This window comes from Capsicum annuum, chromosome 10 (assembly GCF_002878395.1).
Source record: "Capsicum annuum cultivar UCD-10X-F1 chromosome 10, UCD10Xv1.1, whole genome shotgun sequence".
In the NCBI taxonomy this organism is placed as follows: Eukaryota; Viridiplantae; Streptophyta; class Magnoliopsida; order Solanales; family Solanaceae; genus Capsicum; species Capsicum annuum.
In genome coordinates, this window is record NC_061120.1 from 99,448,547 (window position 1) to 99,470,807 (window position 22,261).

A 22,261-nucleotide genomic window follows, 5' to 3' on the forward strand; every position below is an offset into this window, starting at 1 on the left:
ATTAACTTACTTTGTATCCATGACAATGATTTGGCGACATTTATTTCCATGGATGCCAGCAATCTTTATAACATCACAACTCACAACAACAACAAGCACATCTATTTATAGAAATGTTTTAGATAGTATTTTATGAAATAACATATAAGTATAGCTTAAAACATATGTAAAAGTATTGCTTAACAAATTATATATGTTATGGTTCTTGCTTGAAATTTTCCAAAGATATTATATTTAATCTTATTGGAGCTGGCAATAGTGGATTATCTATGTTGTCTTCTTTGATTTGTTCAATAATAATAAATCTGTCTAGAACCCACTCAAATGTATGACAGGAATTCCATAGAGTAGAGATGATCTAACTTTTGCCGTTGATATCAAGTATATGCTGAAAAGAGTGAACTTGTTTTGATTTATCTATGTCGTCCCCATATAAATCAATCACAACTTGTTTTTCCTCCATTTGCTAATGTTCAATTACTCAATAGTCTAAAGTACAAAATTATGGGCTATCCTATAAAATACAGACAATAGACATGTTGATAAAAGGTAAAAAATGAAATTAAAAGACACGAATCATGGAAAAATATCATACAAAATCAATCTAGATAGATAAATAGTACAAATAGAAAGGTGAAAATTAAAGGAGTACATTGTGCTATTTATTTAGCATCTACAACTTTCTTCCCTGAAATTAGCATTTAAAAATTATACATTATGATAGAGTTCTAAATTTATCAATAAAGATCTTTAATTCCAATCTTGAGAGATAGAAAGATTTTGTGCACTTTCTTAATGTTTACTACGTCTTCTCATTATAACGAAACACTTAAATAAGCCGACATTAAATTTTTAAAGATAACATTATTAACAATAATAAGGTAAATACACCTATTAAATAATATTATCTAAATTAATACTGTCTAAGTAATAAAAAATATTGTCTCATCTTGCACAATTGCGATTTGAAATCGTGTTCTCCCGTCCTTACTCTTTCTTTCTCTTGCTTTTTCATTAAGTTGGACTTTACAAGTCAACTCTTTTGTTTACAGAGCTATCCAACTAATTTTAAGTCTATATTTCATATCCTGTAATAGATACTGTACAAGAGAAAAGAAGAAAAAAAAAGAAAATATGGTTAGTGTATATTGAACAATAAAAATAAATAAAGAAAAAATTAAATAGGAAAAGGATAAAGCAATACTTGTTTATGTTATATTATGTTTGCAAAATAAATTTTTGAATAATTTCATCGTAAACTACATTATATGTCGACTGATGGTCATGATTAGCAACTATTGGGGGCCAAATCAATATTTTTACACATTTTGAACTTTTTGCTCTTGAAAAGCAACATAAATTTGACCATGTGAAAAGACAAGCTCTCACACATAAATTCCAATAAAACCTAATGGTTGAACTTGTGCTTTATTTATGGTCATAGCTAAACATAATCACATAGAAAATTGGGTCCTTTTAAAGAGAACATGCATTTTTTCATCTTGAGATGATATTAACAAGTGTTCTTGGAATAAATACGTGTATCTTTGAAGTCTCCAGATGAGATCTTAGCGCTTATAACATGTGTTTTAAAGTCACAACAAGTTAATCGGGTACTATTACATAATCCCTCACATGGATTTAAATTCTGTAATAATATAATTGGATATTTCTTTTTCGAAGACAACTTATATGGTGAAAAACCAACAGGATTAAGAGTATGTAACAAGTCCTCAAATTGTATTTGGTCATTAGGTTCAATGGTTTCATCAATACTAATGAATGTTTTTGATAGTCCTGTAAATTTAGTGATAAGCATGTCATTTATTTCATTTACAAAATCATTTTTTGTTATCAAAATAATGCGTGAATTTGTGGAAGATAATGTTGAAAAAAATGTGTACATAATAGGATATGTCATTGTAAATAATTTTTCTAATGATTCTTTTTTAGTTGTAAAAGGAATAAATAAGCATTTTGAAATTTCAATCTTATTTGCAGAATTAACTTTTTTTCTTTCCATTTTCTATTCTCACTAAATAATCATAGAATGAAAGATCTATTTGTGCTTGCATATATTTGGATAAGTGTAATCTTTCAAGTTCTTCCCAAATATCCAAATATAATAAACTTTCATTAATGAAATATTCTTCATTTTCATTTCTAATGAAGAAAGCGTCTATCTAAAATCACCTCCAAAAATAATCACTTTTCCACCAAAAAGTACATTTGTATTCATAAGATCTTTTAATAGAAAATCAAAAACTTTTATTAATTTTTTTTGTCCATTGACGTTTCGTCCCATATAATTAATTTTGCATCTCTAATCAAGCATAAAAGTCCACTTTGTTTGCTAATATTACAACTAAAAGTTTCATCAACATTTATAGAGAATTTTAAAGTGTGAATGTGTAGTTCATCCACCAAAAAAAATTAAAGCAGCTACACTAGAAGTAGATGTTTCCAATGCTATATAACCTTTAGATCGTATAGTTGCAAGTAAAGCACGACATAAGAATATTTTTCCTATTCCTCCTAGGCCATCAATAAAAAATGCTCCTGCTCTATGTGATAATATTCTCTCAGCAATAATGTTATACGCCTTAAATTGATCTTCATTTAGCTTCTTGTATAGTAACATATCTTCTTCCCTAACAATGATTGTTCTGTTAAAATAAACTTCTTTTGCTGCTTTGAAAGGCCTGATTGTTTCTTGCACAAGTTTATATTCATTTATATCGGCTCCCATAGAATGTAATATATTATTAATATGATTCAAAACTTAGAATTGAATCTCTCTTCTTCCAATATTTGATATTATCTTGAAATGTTCAGACATGGATTGTTCAAATTGTTCCCACAATTCTTTAGGAGTCACTGGATTGCAATATACTAATAATGTTGCAAACAAACTCCTTCAACTATGTGGCATTTGATAAGTTGTTGCTTCTAACATGCATCCAATCAAATCATTATTAGAATGTAAGAGACCTTATTTTTCAACAAATTCTCTAAAAGTACTACATAGTTTTTCATCAATAGTTCATAAATCTTTATAAGATTTTGATCCTCTAACATTCATTAACAATAATCTTAGGTAATAGCGTTCTCCTTCTGTAGGATGACACATTACAACACGTACAATAGTATGTCCTTTTTTGGCGTGACCACATTCTGTGTTTGATAGACCATACAAAATATTCAAAAAATTTCCGATACAATAAATTAAGTTCTATAGCATCTTCATTTGCACTATTCATATGAAAGAATTTAGTTAGCATGGTCCTTCTGATCATCGGATTGTTTAAAATCGTGTATATTAGCATTGCTTCCAAATAAAACAAATTATTGTCCTTCAAGATGAACTTAAAGGGAACATACACTTGGTGACATTTCACTAATCGAGAAATCAAACAAGTGCCATATTGCTTTTAGTGGTGACACCCATCTAGAAGATTGATAGTCTTATATTTCATCTATTTCTATATTTTTCTCATTAGCATGAAAAAAATACAATTTTATCATGTCCTTTACAAATATATTTATAGAGATACTTAACAACTTTAATGTTAGAGCACACTTTAACATTCATATAGCAATCAAATTTTTCAAGCAAAAATGATTGTATGGATCAATCCAAGAATTTCCCAAGTAGTGTCCTCGTATTTCTACTGTTACTCCTGTATTTCATCTTTTATAAATTGGATAAGAATCAGCTCCTTTCAAGGTAGTATTTGAGAAGCTTTTGGATAGCTAAACTTGCAACAACTATATTTTTTCATGCAAGGACTTGTAGGATTAAGATTTCCATAAGTACCATACATCATGTGTTTAAGAACATGTGAATATAAATATGGTTCTACATCTTTGTCCGATATTAAAGCATTAATAATATTTTCATAAGCTTTAGGTGTTAGGAACTTGTGTTCAACAGGTAGTATAATAATAAAATGAGAATGAGGTAAGCCTCGCTTTTGAAACTCTACAGTATACATAAAGGTTGAGACTTTTCCAAAAATAGTTCGTTTAAGGATATCTATTTTTAGCTCTTTGATTTTTGCTCTAAACACTCTACTAATAAGATCAGGTCAATTTTTTTACTTCATCCATAGATGCTAAATATTCCTTTATTTCAGGACAAGATGGGTTACGCATCATCGTTATAAATAAATCAGGCTTATCAAAAGGTTGAACTAATGTAAAATCATTCGTTGATGCATATCTCTAGGCCCACCAATAAAAGAATTTGAAAGAAATCTTCTTTTTCTAATATTGGAAGCATCTCTTACACCCAATCAAAAAATATCAATAACTCCTTGCAATACATCCATTATGAACAAATCTTGGTTACATAAATAAAAGTTAATCGTTGAGTTTCATGTTTTATATATTCAGTAACTTATATTGCTGAAATATTTTTCCTATATGTAAAATTTCATCTTCCTCATCATGTCTCATTTGTAGTTTATAATAATAATATTCAAAAACAAATATTGTATTTTATTTCCCCTTTCCTTTATCTAGAATATCATGTTCCATTTCAAGATACCTATAACACTCTGCAGTTTTTGGGCTAGACTTTGAAGCGTCATTCCTACATGTGTGAAATTTAACCCCATGATTTATATGTTAATACATGTGTCATGATTATTATCCTAGCGTATGAAGTGCTTTTGAGGTGAAAAATATTCATAGTAATTACTTAGAACAAAGTTGAGCTAAGAGCCTTTGATTCGGCCAAATCATTGTAGTCAATTCTACAAAGGTCTACTTTGAATGCGTATAATTTTTAATATACGTGGAAATTTTATCTCAAGACCTACCAAATGATAGATAATTGAGTCTTATTTCCAACGATACCAATTCTTCCTTAATTTGATACCTGACCAAAAATTTAGGCAGTGAGGGCGCGCGATAAGCCCGTGCCGCCCGGGTTATTGCGCTGCGGGGGCTACTCCCCCATTTAATGGGCGCAGTGCCTGGTCCATTCCCCTCAACCCCAAACGTCCAAAGGACGATTTAGAGGATCCAAAAGGGAATTATTTACCCATCTTCCTTAAAAATTCTCATGTAAAAACCCTCCCCTTTCCTGCATGAACATAGTTCAAGTTTTTCCTCTCAAGAACACAAAGAATTCAAGATTCCAAGTTCAAGAAACCCACAACAAATCTTTAAGAAATCATCTATTAAGGTATATGGGAGTTTATCCACGGGTCCCCTTTCACCCATGGAGCCCAAGAACCTTCTGTTCAATTAAAGTACGGATTTTTCCATTATTATGAAGTTGTATATGTTCAAGATGCATTTAAATCATGTTTATTCTTAGTATTTTGACTCAATTCATGTCCTAGTATGATCCCATGAAAAGATTAGATATCTCATGTCTCATGTTTCGATTATTCCATGTTGTGTTCAATTGAATTTCACATCATAATATTGAATTGTGAATTTAACCATGTAATCATGTTGTTTTCACATGTTTTAAGACGTTGTTTTCACATGTTTTAAGACATTCTCATGTTCAAGTCCATGATTCCAAGTGTTTGATAAAATTTCTATACTTTTGGGTCTTTGAACCATAATCACTTAATTATAGTATTTCAAGTTTGATATTGTATTATATACTCATTCAATGCTGGTAGGTAATGAACACCCAATACCTATGTGTTTTTACATAATTGCTTTTTCAAGTAACAAGTCAGTTAGAATCACGATTTAATCACCATGATTAGATCATTATTTTTATAATAAACTCGCCAGTATTTATTTCATGTTAAATATATTTGTTCACATGTTCATGATTTCTTTAAGACTACACATGCACTGTTTTTTCAAGAATAGCATGACTTGAGATTATTAATAATCAGTTTGTAACACCCCAAAAATACACCATGGATGCCACATGGTGTATACGGTCACAAGTGACCACAAGCTAACCCATGAGATGGTACCAGTTGTGAGCACTAAATAAACTGATAATAAAAGACATATGCGGAAAACAACTGATAAGGCCATAAGGTTTTAAATACTAAAAATGTAACTGAATCTACAAGTATGAAAACACTTGCAAAAATACTAAAAATCTGACTGATAAAAATTGCTAGACTAACTGATTGTCTGAATGTCTAAATAGCCTCGAACTGACTAACTGTGGAGTTCATGGGAAAAGCCCCCAACTACTTCCGACTGATTAAAATATAGAACTATTGTAATAATTTGAAATAAAATAATCATATCCTCAATAAATGAGAACTCACCACAACTGATGCGTGAAGAAAAGTATGCGCTTAGTACTTAGAATGTACTGGTATAAGAAGAGGTTAGGCTGAAATGCAAAGGTTAACTATGCATAAAATAATGACTGGCTAAACAGCATGAGATGACTAAGTACGTATGCATGAAAACTGAAATACAAAGAATGCAAGACCAAGCATATATTGTTTTTGAAATAATTTGTAATTGAATTTCTGAAATCTGATAACTGAATAACTGGAAGTCTTTATGCTATGGTCAATCAAATCAGAACTAAATTATGTACTGAATACTAAACTAAAACTATGGGAGGTATCATCTAACCGACATGCCTCGTTCTGAGATGATCGGGGTCCAACCTGTGACCCCAGTTGGAAGGGTCTTAGTACCGTGCCACGGGTATAAACAATGGTTGTGTCGACCCTAAACTGGCAGGAAGACTCATGAGATATGTGTCAACCCTAGACTGGCAGGAAGACATTTTAACCTATACTGGTTATGTAGTTTTATAACTCAGGAATTACTACTAAGGGTCAAACCCTATTCTAACAGGAATTCCCCCATCCCTGGGGTCGCTCGATGCTGAATCCTACTCCCAACTGAACTGACACTGATTACTAGACTGAACTAAGCTTAACTGAAAAAACAAATGATCATTCAACTGACTTATTGATAATGCTCATGGTTTATCTGAAACAATTCTACAAATACTGAAACTATGCAAGTAGCTAAATTTTGGATATTCATAACCCCCAGCACTGAATAGAAATAACAATAAGAACATATAAGAACTTTGAACCCATAATAGGGAATCAATGTTCAAAATTCAACATTTAGGCATTTCATCAAACACATGTGGGGTCATGATATTAAGCATGGGAATAGGTAAATCATGCGATTAAAACACAGTTACAATACTAAACCATGAGTTAGGGATTTAACATGAAAAGTTCATCATTCTAACGTGTAAAGGGCTCATTCCATCAAAACACTTGTAAACACAATACATAATCTAAATTCATAAGAGTTTCATGGAGATAATTCATCATAAACATGTAACATTCATTATTTAAAACATAAAAATAGATTCTAGACTCCATGGGTGAAAAGGTACAATAGATGAATATCACACATACCTTTAACCTTTACACTTGGAAGGGAAGCACAATCTTGAAATCTTTCTTGAAAGTTCTTAAATTGGGAAGCTTGAGTTTTTGGCTTTCTTGTAGAGAAAGGAATAGAATTTGATGATCTTGGGCATTATCAGGGTTTGTTTCTTGAGAGGAAATTAGAGAAAAATAGGAAAATAATGCCCTAACTGAAGCTAAATTTCATGTTTTTATGAATTGGGTTAAGGAGAAAAGACTTAATTTTCCCTTAGGGATTTAAATTCATAATTGGAGCACCGATTAAAGGGGTGGCACGATGCAATGGGTGCCTCATCTCTATAAGCAGTGCGATGCAATGCTATTGCAGTGAGCTACTGGAATCAAAATACAAATACGACCCAATCCTCCTCCAAAAAATCTGAAACTTCCCCAAGACATGCTCCTTACACCCCCTGAACATGAATTAACTCAAAAACCAATGTCTCGGGTTTGGGAAGACTCGTTTAAAAATTCTTGAAGTTAAGAGGACAAAAATAATACTAACTCCCCAACCTTGGTTAAATTTTTAGGCTTTAACCCTCTTATACATGCACTAGGAGCTGAGCTAAGCTAACAAAAGTGCGGGGTATTACAATATCTCCCCCTTAGAAATATTCATCCTAGAATAAGACTAATTAAGCTAAAAGTATTGGGAAAACTGAAATCACATACTGAATATGCATAACTGAAAACATGATTGCATGATTGGGTTTGAAACATGATACATAAACTGAATATCATGAACTAAACTGATTCTCTGAATGCATGCAATGATATGAGGATGGTTATAAGGCTTAGATAGGAATGAGAGAGTCAACTTATGAGTAACCATTACTCTAAGCCGAATTTGATTTCATGAAGAAAAGATGAGAGGTTTAGGACATAAAAACTCAAGGTACTACAACATCTCTCCCTTGGGATCATTCTTCCCCTCGAAGGGTACTGGCTTATATGAAATACTAAGGGAAGACTGAGAGGATACATGAGGCACTTATAAACTGAATCATGATTGAATACCTGAATTCCACTAATCATTAAGAGAGTACCATGAGTACTAGAACTGAACATACTGTAAAGAATGAGTACATGATTTATAAGCTATATGACCTGAGTTTGGAGTTCATAAATTTCATAGAATATAATTTATACAACTGAGCAAACTGGAACTCTTTATACTAGGAACTAGAAGCGTACATGATTCTCTATGATGTGTATGAACATGAACTATGATAATGGAGATGACATGTAAGGCATGAGTAGATATTGTGATGACTGAAAAACAAAACTTTGCACAGAGATAAGAATGGGTCGGGAATCATCCTATCTTACTGTTGTTCTACAATACACTAGCATCACTACTAGGATTTGAGAGTCTGACTTGGTTACTTGTTCTATCACTATGTAACTACTTAAACATTGACTAACTTAGAATTTTCAACTCTTCTTTCTATTAGCTCAACCTCCAAGATTCAAAATTAGATTCTAACACTTTATGTGGATATCCCCAAAACTTTAATGATCCATACTTCTTTCATCATAACCTACAAGCATTACATTTCTAAACTTACATTTCTCCCTGAACATCCAACATCAATATCCTATAGTCGATAACTTAGCTGGTAAAAACATCAATTACTATCTTACTAGCCTCATTCAAACTTAGCCCTCAAGGTCACTATATAGGCACAACCACACTATTAAACTTAATTTATATTCCTGTATATACTATATCAAGCCTACTAATTTACCTTCATACAACTAGCCCCACAGATACATAATCCACCAAATTCAGATGACACTATCCTCACTTTACTACTGCAAAACTTTTGAGAACTCTAAGTCATATGCTATCATAGGATTTTAAGAAAATATTTGAAAACTCATATGACCCCTAAGCATTGAGGGACTACCTCTCCATTCGATGATGGTTCATTGGGAAACTGAAGTTGAATGACTTTATTTCAACTATCAACTGAAGTGATTTTCTGGGATACTGTAATCAGGCAATTTCTATATATGGAAGGAAGGATGAATTAGAAAGAGAATTTAAATAGAGTATTATGCAATTTAGCATAACATGAATACTAAAAGAAGGGAAACATTTCCTAAAATGTCTTGTAGCATCTTGTCCATAAGTGTAGTACGCTTCACACCCATTCATAAGACTCTACTCAACGCGGCTTTTAGACTCCCTAGGACATTGTAAAACATTAGGATTTGATACCAAGTTTGTAATGCACTAGAAATACACCCTGGATGGCACATAGTGCTTATGGTCATAAGCGACCACAAGCTAACCTATGAACTCATATCGGATGTGAGCACTAAGTAAATAGATAATAAAAGACATATGAGGAGAAAAACTAATATGGCCATAAGGTTTTAAATACTAAAAATTTAACTGAATCTGCAAGTCTAAAAATATTTGCGAAAATACTAAAAATCTGACTGATAAAAACTGCTAGACTAACTGACTGTCTGAATGTCTGAAAAGCCTCTAACTGACTGACTGTGGAGTTGATGGGACAAGCCCCCAACTAACTCTAACTGACTAAAATACAGAATTACTGAAATAATCTGAAACAAAATAATCATGTTCTTGATAGATGAGGACTCACCACAACTGTTATTGTCATTGCTGATAAACTGATTTGTCTAAGCGCAGTCAGAAACTGAGCATCCAAACCTATGATATAAGACATCATACCTTGAAGAAAAGTATGCGCTTATTACTTTGAATGTACTTGTATATAAGATGAGGTTAGGCTGAAATGCAAGGGTTAACAATGCATAAAATAATGATTACCTAAATAGCATGAGATGACTGAGTACGTATGCATGAAAACTGAAATATGGGGAATGCAAGACCAAGCATATATTGTTTTTGAAATAATCTATAACTAAACTTCTAAAATCTAATAACTGAATAACTGGAAGTCTTTATGCTATGGTTAAGTAAATATAAACTGAATTCTGTATTGAATACTGAACTAAAACTATGGGAGGTATTATCTAACCGACATGCCTTGGTCTGAAATGATCGGGGTCCAACCTGTGACCCCAGTTGGAAGGGTGTTAGTACTATGCCACGAGTAGTAACAATGGTTGTGTCAACCCTAAACTAGTAGGAAGACTCATGAGATGTGTGTCAACCCTAAACTAGTAGGAAGATATCTCAACCTACGTTGGCTACATAGTTCTGTAACTCAGGAATTGCTACTAAGGGTCAAACCCTATACTATCAGGAATGCCCCTATCCATGGGTTCACTCGGTGCTGAATCCTACTCCCAACTGAAATGACACTGATTACTAGACTGAACTAAGCTTAACTAAAAAATAATTGATCGTTCTAACTAACTTATTGATAATGCTCATGGTTTATCTGAAACCATTCTACAAATATTGAAACTATGCAAGCAGCTAAATTTCGGGCATTTGTAACCCCAGCACTAAATGGAAATAACAATAAGAATATATTAAATCTTTGAAACCATAATAGGGAATCAATGTTCAAAATTCAATAACTAGGCATTTCATCGAACATATGTGGGGTCATGATATTAAGCATGAAAATGGGTAAATCATGCGATTAAGACATAGTTACAATACTAAACCAAGAGTTAGGGATTTAACATGAAAATTTCATCATTCAAATTTGTAAAGGGTTCATTTCATCAAAGCACTTGTAACGACAATACATAATCTAAATTCATAAGAGCTTAATAGAGAAAATTCATCGTAAACATGTAAAATTTATTAAAATATAAAAATAAATTCTTGGACTCCATGGGTGTAAAGGGCCCAAGGATGAACATCACACATACCTTTAACCTTTACACTTGGAAGGGAAACACATTCTTGAAATCTTTCTTGAAAGTTCTTGAATTGGGAAGCTTTAGTTATTAGTTTTCTTGAAAAGAAAAGTATGGGATATTATACAGTGCATGCACTATTTAGTAATTCAGTGTCTTTCAATTAGGAGTAGGATTTAGCACCGAGTGGGAAGTATGGGTTCAGTGCATCCTACTTCCCTAAAAACTATGCTCTACCATAGGTTTAGGTGCTTTTCTAGAGAGTGTTTCCCTTTGCCCAATATGGGCTCAGTTTAGTGATCACGTCAGTTCAGGTTCTACTCTGATGGAAAATATAGAACAGCCCTCTCCAACGTGGTCAGACATTGAACTCCATGATAACTCACATGCTTTATGTCGATTATATGATAGCTCCCATAGTCTCAATATAGTATTCAGTGTATTTTCAATTTAGGTTTGCTTGACCAAGTGTATAGATTCTCAGTTATTCAGTTATCAAATTTTAGTCTCTTAGTTTACAAATTTTTTCAGAAACATATTTATTATTGGTCTTGCATTCTTAGATATTTTTGTTTTCATGCATTCATGCTCAGTTATATCATGTTGTTTAGTTAGTCCTTACCTCATATTTAGTATAGTTATTTAGACTAAGTACTGTTCAACTTTTTAATTTTAATAACCATACGTGATCCTCAGTATAATTTTTACATCATTTTTAGTTTTACATGATATTTACACATCGTACTCTTGTTTTAACATATCCCAGCTTCAATTCTACTTATACTACAACAGTAGAGATTTTTAGAAACTAAGTGTAGTGATTGATCAACTTATCAGATTATTTTTATTACCATGTTTTAAGACACTTCAAATTTTTGTTTGTTTTAGTCTCTTCGTGAGTCTACTTGCACTTAGCATGTATGTTTTAAGAATATGTATAAAATTAATTTTTCTTAATGCATTTACCCTCACTTACTCAGTACATTCTAGAAGTACTGACCTACATTTATGTCTGTGTGCTACATTGTCTTATAGTGTAGATACCAGTTATAGCCTATGCATCATAATCAGACAATTGCAGCTTCCAGCCAGCAGGTGATGAATTCTCTTATTTTGGGGACTCTAGTCATATTTAGTTCATGAACTATGTTGTATTTCTATTTTTCCATATGTATTGATTAGTGGTAGTTAGAGGCATATCCCAGCTATCTATAGTTAGTATAGTAGAGGCTTCATAGATGTCAGTCAGAGTCACCCATGTAATTTGAGTACTTTTCTTAGTTTTATCAGATTGTAAAATTTTATCAGTTACATACTTATTCAGATTTTATCATAATTATGTTTCTGCACAGCAGAACTAGATATGTAATATATTGAATTAGTTGCTCAAGTAGTATGCCAGTTTATGGGTTAGCTTGGCATCACTTGTGATTTCAAGCATCATGTTATGAATAAAGAGTGGTCTCGGGTTGTGATAAACGTGTTTTCAGAGCATAGAATTCAAGTTTCCAAGGGTTTCTATAAAGCCATATCAAGTAGAGTCTTGTGGAATGATACAAAGACGTCTGTACTTTTCTTAGAAAGGCTACAGGTCATTTAAGAAATATTTCTCTTCTTTCGTGTCTCAGAACGTGCAGTGGCAGTGTTCTCTAGGGAACTTATGCATATTCTTATGTGAATCCATTCGTACCAACTCTGCCTTATTCTTGAGGTAACAGAAATAGCCCACCTTAAATCCTTACAGACAGAGTTTTCTCAGGCAGTTCCCATAAATAGTTATGGGATTGCACGCAGGCTAGAAAGTATCTTAGTAGTGCTTTTAATTTTTGAAGTTTGAAAGACACTATTCATGTTCATGAAAATCATGCATTAAACCAAAGTAAATTGTACTTTTAGATCCCTTCTCAGAATTCTTTGATAGTATATGATCTAGATTTAGAAGCATGAAACCAGAAGTTTAGCAGTAGAAGAGTTGGGATAGTGTTATCTGGATTAAGAAGATTATGTATCCATAGGGCTAGTTGTATGAAAAGTGAATCAGTAGGCTTGAAGAAGTGTACGTAAGATTTTATGCATGTGGATTCAAAATTATATATTGTTAATGTTGGGTATGTTGGTGTGATGGTAATTTTTATGTCTTAGGAAGAAATATAAGTTTAGAGATGTGATATTAGTAGGCTATGATGGAAGTTAGTATGGTTCATTTGGATGATAGAGCTAATCGAAAGAAGAGATAAAATTCTTGATAGTGTGAGCTCAGTGTCTGGCGTTACCCCTAAAAATTCTAAGTTAGTTAGCATTTAAGCTATTGTATGATGATTATTGGGACTATAAAAATTTAAGAGTTCTATCTCAAAAGGAAGTATTAGCAGTGGGTTTTACATTGTCAGGTGTAGTCCTTCAGGGTGAGATTATTATCTATGTGTGTTGTTATATCTCAGACTCTAGAGTAAACTGGTTACAGTTTAGTTTAGAATTTTCTAAAAGGTCTATAGAATTAGAATGATAAATTAAAGCTAAAAGGGAGATGATATAACAAGTAACCAAGTCAGGCTCTCAAATTTTAGTAGTGATGCGAGTGTATTGTAGAACAACAGTAAGGGAGGAAGATACTTGACCCATTCTTGTCTGAGTGCAAAGTATTGTGTTTCACTCATCTCGACATCTACTCATGCCTTACAATTTAGTCCAATGATCATAGCTCATATTCATGTACTTTTCATAGAATCATGTATGCTTCCAGATCCTTGTATGAGGAGTTCCAGTTCACTCAGTAGTAAGAATTATATTCCATGAAATTATGAACTCCAAACTCAGGTCATGTAGCTCATGACTTGCGTACTAATGCCTTACAATATGTTCAACTCTAGGTATAAATGGTACACTCTTAATGATCAGTGATACTCATATTATGTTATGTATGTACTCAGTTTAGCTCTCTTTGATAAATTCATGCTTTTGAGGTCCTCATGTTCAGTCCTCAATTAAGTGTCCATGTTATGCATAGTATTCTTTCATGTTTTAGGTCCTTATGTTCTAACCATTCAATGATCTCTCCTTATGTAATGATAGTGGTGATGAGTAATTGTTTAGATGGGAGAGAGTAAATGTTTCTTGTTAAAGAAAAAATTATAGCATATTTGTTGTATCTAATGCTATAGGGTTGAAGAAAGATTGAGGTTAAGTTTTTTTGTATATGTCATGGTTAGTTGAAAATTCCATGTATGTTTTCTTATGAATAGTGCAAGAAATTTTTTATTGATAGGGGTTTAGAGAATATGAGAAAAATGCTTTTGTGGTTGTTTGCCTAGAAGTTCATGTGTGGTTACGAAGATAGGCTTGAATGTCATGTTGGTGTATAAGTGGTTGAATGTATTATGCTTCAGTGAATTTCCTAGTAAGGGGTCGAATATAGTTGTTGAAGTGGTAAGATGAATTATTCGTGAGATGAGAAGTGGTGAAAACACATTGGGTATTGAATTCATGGTTCAATCTAGTATCACAGTGTTATCTGTTTCAGCTCAGACTTCAGTAGATAGAGTTATCCATGCCGTTGTGTATATTTTAAGTAGCCTCGAGTGAAGTGCAGTTTTGGAAGTTAAATGTATAGTTGAGTATAAGATTTTAGTATGATTCAGTTCGTATAGCCAACAATCCAGTCTAGCAGCCAGACTGAAAAGTTCCTATGATTTTCCATCTTTCCATCTAGTCATACTATCCACATAAATATGGCTATTCCAACAGGTAATTTGTTTGAATCCAGGTATCAACTCAGTTCATGCATCATGCATCAATTTTAGATTCGAGATATTCAGTCATGATTCAGTCCGTAAGTGCCTTGTACATCATGTTAGTCTTTCCTGAGTATTTTAGCCAAGTTAGTATCATTCGGGGGATAAAATATCCCAAGGGGGAGATGTATTGTAATATCCCAAGTATTCATGTTCTAAACCTTTCACCTTTTCTTCACGAAACAAGACCCAGGTTGAAGTAATGGTTACTCATAAATTGACTCCCTTGTTTCTATCTCAGAATTATAACCATTCTCATGTCATTACATGTATTCATAAATTTAGTTCAGTTCATGTTTCATGATCAGACTCAGTTATCACCCCACACTTTTGGGCTAGACTTTAAAGCGTCGTTCCTACATGTGTGAACTTTAATCCCATAATTTGTATGTTAATACATGTGTCATGATCATTATCCTAGTGTGTGAAGTGCTTTCGGGGTGAAAACTGTCCATAGGGATTACTTAGAACAAAGTAAAGCTAAGAGCCTTTGATTCGGCCAAATCTTTGTATTCGATTCTACAAGGGTCTACTTTGAACATGTATAACTATTGATATACATGGGATTTTTCAGCTCGAGATCCACCAAATGACAGATAACTGAGTTAGCTTTCCAACTATACCAATTTCAACTTAATTCGATTCCCGAGCAAAAAGTTTTAACAATTTTTATGAGAGGCAGTGAGGGGACGCGATAAGCTAGCGCTGCCCGGATTATTGCACTGGGATAAAGCGGGCATCACGGGGGCTACTCCCCCGGGATAATGGGTGTGACTCCTAGTCCATTCCCACATTGTTTTAACTTCTTAAGGGCCAAGGGGCACTTTGGTCCTTTGCCCTCAACCCCAAACGTCCAAAGGACAATTTAGAGCATCCAAAAGGGTATTATTTTCCCATCTTCCTCAAAATTTCTCACGTAAAAATCCCCCATTTCCCCCATGAACAAATTTCAATTTTCTCCTCTTAAGAACACAAAGAATTCAAGATTCCAAGTTTAAGAAACCCTTAAGAAATCTTCAAGAAATCACCTATTAAGGTATGTGGGAGTTCATCCATGGGTCCCCTTCACCCATGGAACCCAAGAAACTTCTTTTTAATTTAAGTATGGATTTTTTCATTATTACGAAGTTGTATATGTTCAAGATGAAATTAAATCATTTTTCTCCTTATTAATTTGGCTCAATTCATGTCCTAGTATAATCCCACGAAAAGATTGGTAATCTTATCTCTTAAGTTTTGATTTTTCCATGTTGTGTTCAATTAAATTTCACGTTACAATATCGAATTGTGAATTTAGCCATGTAATTATGTTGTTTTCCCATGTTTTAAGACATTCCTATGTTCAAGTCCATGATTCCCAAGTGTTTGATGAAATGTCTATACTTTTGGGTCTTTCAACCATAATCACTTATTATAGTGTTTAAAGTTTGATATCGTATTATATACTCATTCAGTGCTGATGGGTTATGAATACTCGGTACTTATGTGTTTTTACATAATTTCATTTTCAAGTAACAGGTCAGTTAGAATCATGATTCAATCACTATGTTTAGATCACTATTTTTATAATGAACTCACCAGTATTTATTTCATGTTAAATATATCGGTTCACATGTTCATGATTTCTTCAAGATTATGCATGCACTGTTTTTCCAGAATAACATGACCTGATCTTATCAGTTATCAGTTATCAGTACATGTACCAATAAGTAATTCAGTGTTTTTCAGTTGGGAGTAGGATTTAGCACTGAGTGGGAAGTGTGGGTTTAGCGCATCCTACTTCCCTAAAAACTACATGCCACCATAAGTTTAGGGGCCTCGCCAGAGAGTGTTTCCTCTTGCCCAATATAGGCTCAGTTTAGTCATCATGCCAGTTCAGGTTCAACTCCAATGGAAAGGATAGAATAGCCCTCCCCAACGTGGATCAGGCATTAACTCCATAATATCTCACATGGTTTATGTCGGTTATATGATAACTCCCACAGTCTCAGTACAGTATTCAGTGTATTTTTAGTTCAGGTTTGCTTGACCAATTTTACAGATTCTCAGTTATTCAGTTATTAGATTTCAGTCTCTTAGTTTACAAATTATTTCAAAAACATTTATGCTATGTCTTGCATTCTCTGATATTTCAGTTTTCATTCATTCATGCTCAGTTATCTTAGTTTTTTCAGTTAGTCCTTAGCTCATATGTACAGTATCCATAGTTTTAGTCCAGTTATTTAACCTAAGTAGAATTCATTTTTTCATGTTCAGTATCCATACATGATCCTCAGTATAGATTTTACAGCATGTTTAGCTTTAAATGAGATTTATGTACAGTACTCCTATTTTACCATATCCCAGCTTGAGTTCTACTTATCCTACAACAGGAAAGATTTTTAGAAACTAAGTGTAGTGATTCATCAACTTATCAGATTATTTTTGCTACCCAAGTTTTAAGACACTTCATCTTTCAGTTTATTTCAGTCTCTTGGTGAGTCTACTTGCACTTAGTATGCGTGTTTTAAGATTACATATGAAATCTGTTTTACTTATTGCATTCACCCTTACTTACTTAGTACATTCCAGAAGTATTGATCCTCATATATGTCTATGTGCTACATTTTCTCATAATATAGGTACCAGTTATAACCTATGGATCATAATCATACAGTTACAGCTTCCAGCCAGCAGGTGATGAGTTCTCCTATTTCGGGGACTCTAGTAAGATTTAGTTCATGTACTTTGTTGTATTTCTGATTTTCCATTTATATTGATTAGTGGTAGTTGAAGGCATATCCCAGCTATCTATTGTCAGTATAGTAGAGACTTCATAGATGTCATTCAGAGTCAGTCATGTAATTTGAGTTATTTCCTCTGTATTATCATATTGTAAAATTTTATTAGTTACATTCTTATTCAGGTTTCATTATGATTATGTTTCCGCACAGCTGAACTAGCTATTTAATATATTGTATCAGTTGCTCAAGCAGCATGCCAACTCATGGGTTAGCTTGGGATCACTTATGGTTCCAAGCATCGTATTACGACTAGGGGGTAGTCTCGACTCATGACAATACCCGTCGAGAGATCAAACTTTCATATATTTTGTATCTCATCAATTTAGAAGTTTTAGGATGCATTCAAAAATTTTCTATTTCACAATCTCTTTTATTATCACAATGCCATCCACTTTGACCATATGGAAATAACAACGGATATTGTAAAGCATCATATCATCCGTAATAATAATTTACTCTTCTTGTACAATTTATGCGAGTATATATTTGAATATGAGGTGCCCGAGTAACATTGCCATATTTTTCCTCAACCCATATTGCTGCAATATCATATGAGCTAGGTAGATTATATACTCGTTGGTCTAAACTTGAGTCACATCTAAGTGAAATATAGAAGTCTTCTAGGTAAGAAATGTTTACCAAAGACCAGAGAAAGATAGAATATGGATTAGTTGATAATATATCCATTAGTTCACTATTGATTCAAGAACATTATTGGAACAAGCCATCCTATATTCTAGCTCGTTATTATTATCATAAAAGTACAATTATAGATTTTTTTGTTTTCCATCGTGTGGATACAAATCATTTATAAAATGATACATTTGTCCTTGGACTTTAAAATGTATAAACCACAATCTCTTTGAGTCAATTTATTATCATACTTTGCACCAAGTGATGTAAATGCAAATAGATTATTATTTGTCCTTATGTATATTCAAAAGTGTAGGGATTATTCATCATGTCCAAAATATAAATTTCATAATTTCATTGGCATTTTATGTGAATTCAACTTGATAGTACCATTGGCACAACAAAATCCAGGTGATTTATATTCAAATCTCTTTGTAGAACAAAATTTACAGTTCGGGACTTTTTTGAGTGAAACATAATTTGATTGAAGATGTTGATCAAATACATTTGAAGTTGAACCTAGAATGAAAACAAGACTATATTAACCAACACTCATTAACCATTGACGTAACTAATACAAGACTGCATACTCACCTTTTTCATATATGTACAATGAAAGCATAGCAATGTCCGTAGAAAACTTGGATATTGGTACCACTTCAGTTGGTCTAGAGGAAGTATTTTCAAGAAGTCGATGTCTCTTTGATTCTTGATATTTAGATTTGTGGTGCAACAATAAAGCTTGTTTTTCTTCACTTGTCAAGTAATTATATTTTTCACGTTGCTTGATATTTCTATCTTTTATTGAGAGAAAGTACTTTTTCACGATTCATCAAAATCTATTGTTCTAGTAGATGTCGTTCAAATTATGTTCAAACTATATTTTATCTCCATTAAGAGCACCCAAATTCGAATATGAAAAACACAATAAGAAAGAAGAATAAAATATACATCATAAGACATACACTTATGATAAACATAATCACTGCTTAACATATAGAAAAACAAATTCTGGTTAAGTTATATACTTACATGTATAATGCTAAATCCTTGTCTGAAAGGCCTTTATTATTTCTTTTGTTTGTGCGTCCGAAAGTGAAAAATAGTAGCCATCCTTGAAATATAAAATAACTTATATCAAATTTAGTAGTCAAACATCCAATACAAAAAATAAAAATGCAGTCACATCCTACAAATTCAATTTATACGAATAATAACTCTCAATTTCACTTTAATTTTCTCATCATATTAAAGTATTCTCCATATCAGGCACTTCTATCCTACACAAACCCCTCAAATTCTTTCGATATTCACCAACTAAATTAGCAAAAACATAACTATTCTTACTAAGTACCTCAGAACTAAGCTCCAACACTAATTCACTCACATTTCCCCCGTCAAATTCAACCTCGCATCAAAGATTCATAAACTAAAATCATCCATAACACTATTTTCATTTGGCCATGAAATTTAAGTTTTTTTTTTTTTCAAAATAAAAATAATAGTTAAAAATTTAAAACTTATTTAATTTTGAATATAAATTGAAGTTATTCTGAGACTTTTATGATTGCTCTATTAGAGAGAAAAAAATTATAAAAATAGTTTTAAAAAATTTAAATTTTAGAATTCAATTTGCAAATCAGAGACAAAGTAAAAAATATTCATAGAAAATTTAATAAAGAAAAAGAAAAAAAGAAAAGAAAAGGGACTTGACCAAATTCTTCTGCATTTTGCAAGAATACACGAGAAGTAAAGAAAAGAAAACATATATGTTGTAGCAATAAAATGCCCAAACCCATATGTTGTAGCAATAAAATACCCCTAAATCCCATAAAATTACTGCACTCTCCTTTCAACTCATTCTTCAGTATGTTAAGTGAGTACAGAGTTGGGTATGTCAACCGGGTAACATTATATCAATCACCCAAACAACCAAAAAGAGAAAAACTCACCCAAAAAAAATTTTTTACAACAAACCACATAAAAGGATGATTTGAGAAACCTACCTAGCCAAGATGAAAGAACTTCTAAACAGATAAGAAAAATACAACTTCAGAGATTTTAAAGGAAGTAATCACCGACTTTGTCTGATGAGTCTGATATTGTACTAAGTGATGAGTCTGACGATACAGTACTAAGTAAGATAAAAATAAGATTATATTCATGATAAAGAGTGTAATATATTAAAATTAAAATTAATTAATGGGAAGCTTCCCATTATACCATCCACACGTGGTGGTTCTTAAAGAAAAAACAATGAAGGCAAAAAAAATATATGTTTAGTCTTATTTTATGTGATACTCTTTTTTTAGTTCATTAAAAAATTATTACTTTACTATAATTAAAAAATAATCTTAAAATTAAAATAATTTGTAAACACAAACTATTTAATATTATAAATTTTAATTTTTTTAAGATACTGTATGAATTTTAAAAGTGTCAAATAAAATAAGATGAAAAATAATTAACTTATATTATATGGTGATTATGGTGTTTTCATGTCTACGGAATGTACAACATGAAATGATAAATTTGTGGTTCATAAAAGTTTTGATAAGTTCATGAATGCTTTCATTTTGTGGGACGGTTCTTAAAGAAAAAACAATGAAGGGAAAAAAATATGTTATCCATCTTATTTTATGTGATAATTTTTTTAGTTCATTTTACAAAAAAAAAATTATTACTTTACTATAATTATAAAAATTAATCTTAAAATTAAAACAATTTGTAAACACAAAAATATTCAATATTATAAATTTTAAATTTTTTAAAATACTGTGTAAAATTAAAAGGTGTCACCTAAAATGAGATAGAAAAAAATTAACTTATCTTATATGGTGATTGTGGTGTTTCCACGTCTACCAAATGTACATCAAATAATAGAATCTATGGTTCATAAGTTTTGATAAGTTCATGAATGCTTTTATTTGGTAAGACCCACAAATAGTGTCAAAAGGAGGGCTGTGAAGACGACCAAAACTCCTTAGTCCCCCTTATAATATGTAGTAATAAAGTTTAACAAATGTATCTATATTTTGAAAAAAACTATAATTCGAAAAATTCGTTTAGAGTTTAAGATAAAAGTTAAAATACCAATATTTAAAGATTTGATGAGATATAAAAATAAAAATATTTTATGAAAAAAAACTTCATTTCGATCAAGTATTCAAGACTAAGAATCATAAAAAAAATTAATTATAGAAAAGAGAGAGCCGAAATTGGGTGTCAATAGTTTTACATCGTGGTGCATGTCTTATTGTCGCAAATTATATTTTCTATCAAAATGAAACTCACAATAAAATTGTTGACTGAACACAAAAATAAATAAGAAAAAGTATAGGTAAGAGTGCAAATGATGTAATGAAGTATCCAATTGTCTTTGGAAACTTTAATATTGAATAAGGCCTCTACTTGTCTTCCGGACTTAATGATGAATGATGCACCACATCTCCGGTTGTTTTTGAAGACTTGATGAAAGTATTTACATATATATCCATTAATCACGTAAAGATAAAAGAGTCTAGCGTTAAAGGATATTTTGAAGCATCTATATCTGATCAAATAATGTAGAGGTAAATTAGTCTGGCTTTGAGAGATATTCATCAGCTTTAAGTGAAATAATTACCAAAGGTCTAATGGCGTTCACCATCGGACCTCAAGAAATATATGGTCCAAAGGATGTGATGTCTCTAAAATTTAAGGTAAAGTTATTAAAGTAGGTAGAATGGTTTAACGTAATTGATAAAGTAGAGGGTAAAGTAAGAATGTAGTCATTCGGCTTAGGTAGAATGATTTAACGTAATTGATAAAGTAGAGGGTAAAGTAAGAATGTAGTCATTCG

At 32.0% G+C, this 22,261-nt stretch overlaps 1 long non-coding RNA gene across 1 annotated transcript; it reads right to left on the reverse strand.

Moving 5' to 3' along the window:
• Nucleotides 1–927: 927 nt before the first annotated feature.
• Nucleotides 928–20,580, reverse strand: LOC107845238. The gene is made up of 3 exons (XR_001666757.2): nt 20,427–20,580; nt 19,453–19,534; nt 928–1,100 (listed from the first exon to the last, which is right to left on the reverse strand). It is a non-coding gene; the product is annotated as an uncharacterized LOC107845238 (long non-coding RNA).
• Between the last annotated feature and the right edge of the window lie 1,681 nt (nt 20,581–22,261).